Source organism: Hippocampus bargibanti, linkage group LG11 (assembly GCF_051943395.1).
Source record: "Hippocampus bargibanti isolate YZ-2025 linkage group LG11, ASM5194339v1, whole genome shotgun sequence".
Lineage (NCBI taxonomy): Eukaryota > Metazoa > Chordata > Actinopteri > Syngnathiformes > Syngnathidae > Hippocampus > Hippocampus bargibanti.
The window spans coordinates 19,210,001-19,212,500 of record NC_142744.1 but is presented as its reverse complement, the minus strand read 5'-3'; the positions used below and the strand labels follow the sequence as shown (position 1 = coordinate 19,212,500).

General features: G+C 41.0%; 1 protein-coding gene across 4 annotated transcripts in view; it reads right to left on the bottom strand.

Annotated features, from left to right (window-relative positions):
• Window positions 1–2,500, bottom strand: part of st18 (ST18 C2H2C-type zinc finger transcription factor) — a 65,257-nt gene that overhangs the window by 46,774 nt on the left and 15,983 nt on the right. The window lies entirely within an intron of this gene.

Below are 2,500 nucleotides of genomic sequence, written 5' to 3'. Positions count from 1 at the left end.
CCCCTAGAAATATTGGTACAGTGAGACCTCAGCTTACGACACCTTACGAACTTTTCGTCTTATGAACGTCAAATTTATGAGAATTAAACCTTGAAACACGCACTCCGTTTCGCAATACACACCCACCACGGCTGGCGTAGTGCTCTTCGGATCTGGCGGAGTGATCTTCGGATCTTCGGCGGAAGCACACGACCGAACAGTGTTCCAACCGGCGCTACTTTCCACGCCCCCTCTCCCTGAATTCACATGTCGATCGCCTCCGATTTAGTGTAAAGCTTCAGCGACTCGTTGAAATGAAATGAAATTGAAGTGTCGCGAGCGGCGGCGGCGCCCGAGCTGTCAACTCGCATGTGACTATTTCGGCGTCATTAGTCACGTGAAAGCATCAACTAAATAACGCCTTTGTGCAAAGTTTACACAACACCGTAAAACTTTTAGGCGAAGCATGGTAGCAATGGTGGAAATGAAGAATGTTACTCTCAGGGAAGTGACACACAGCGTGAGAGATGTGTCAGGCTGAGATTCACATGACAGCCACGGTGTGCACATGTGACGCCACAAACGCACACCTCGTTCGTGTTTCTCACATCGACTAAATAACGCCTTTGTTTAAAGTTTACACAAAGGCGTTATTTAGTCGGTGCTTTCACGTGACTAATGACGCGTTTTTTTTCCACGTCCGTGGAATCGTCGGACAACCTTTTGTTGTAATAAAATCTCTGCCAGCACCTACGGGACTCGAAGTGGATGCAGATGACATCGAGGAGCTTGTTGCTGACCAAAATGAGGTCCTCAACACAGAGGATTGTATTTTGCAGGCTTTTATTGAACAGTTCCATCCAGAAAAGGCTGTGAAAATCATCAACACGATGAATGATAATGTGATGCCTCAGTTTCGTGAGACTTTACAAGTCAGAAAGCAACAGGTGTCAATTAAGAGCCATCAACGACCATCACAAATGTAAATAAAGTGACTTTATTACACAGTGCAGTTTATTTCTTTCATTACAATACAATAGCACATTTATTATACATAGAATAAGGTATGTTGTGTGTAATTTTAAGGCTTATTTTGTTGAAAAGTATATTTTATGGAAACCTGGGAACGGATTATTCCCATTTTAATGGTTTCCTTTGGGATTTTTTTTTTGTGATACACACTTTTTGGCATACACACTCTGTCTGGGAACCAATTAAATTCGTAAGCTGAGGTTTCACTGTACTTCATTTTGAACTTTCTTCTCTCAAAAATTTACTTTTGTCTCCAAAATATACAACTTTATTCCACTTTAATGCTGGAGTGTATTTTTAATATGGCCCATATAGTCCAACATATTTTGCAACAAAAAGACACCACTTTCAAAAATTTGAGGTCCACTCTAACTCAACATTTGCACATGGGAACAATCATGAACCGCAAACGAGAGTGTCAGACAGGGCCAAAGTGTCAAGGTAAGAAACTGAGCGAATCACGTTGCATGATGTTGGAGTGGAAATTTCAAAAAGTAAAAATTGGGAAAGGTGACCAAAACAAAATAAATAAATAAATAAATAAATAAATAAAATTGCATTACACAAATAATGACATTAAAGTGTGGACACAGCCTCCGCTTCGGCGTGTGTGTCTGTGTGTCTCTGTGTGTGTGTGTGCGTGTGTGCGTGCCTGCGTGTGAGTGCATGTGTGTGTGTGTGTGTGTGTGTGTGTGTGTGTGTGTGTGTGTGTGTGTGTGTGTGTGTGTGTGTGTGTGTGTGTGCGCTTGCGTGTGTGTGTGCGTGCGTGCGTGTGTACGTTTAGACCAAAACAGTGGCAAAAACCCATCCACTCTGTCCTCATGTTGCTGGTGGCTACCAAATAAAAGCTATTAAACATAATTATTCCTGGCTGATGGCGGCATATAGTGGTCACCAGCCAGCGAAATGTGTGAGTCATGGGATGCACTGTTACTTTTTTCCCTGGTAATGGCAAATATGACTCCTCTCTCTCGTTTGCTGCTGTGATTGAAGGCACTGACCTGTCATACATTTATAATAGGGGAGCAGGTGTGGCAGTGATGGACCTTAATTTCCTTTAATAAACCTTTTTATGTGGCGCACTCTTAATGCCACGCCGAGCCCTCGGAGGTCCCGCTCGTAATAGCTTCATTACTTTTGATTACTGCGGCCTATTGAGACAAACAACTCAACTCGCAAACACTATACATTAGCTGGTGTAAAAAGTAATGTACCTTGTTAGTTTGGAACACTTTTTCCTCTCTGACATATTACACACACACACACACAAAAACACACACACACACATTGTCATGTGCACATTCGTCAATGGCAAAAGGTCATGTAGTCAAAGTAGCTAAAAATTAAACATGACACAGACGTATTATTATTATTATTATTATTATTATTATTATTATTATTATTATTATTATTATTATTATTATTATTATTGTATTTCCATATTAACGTCGATCAGTTTCATGAAATCTCAGATAACCTTCACGGTATG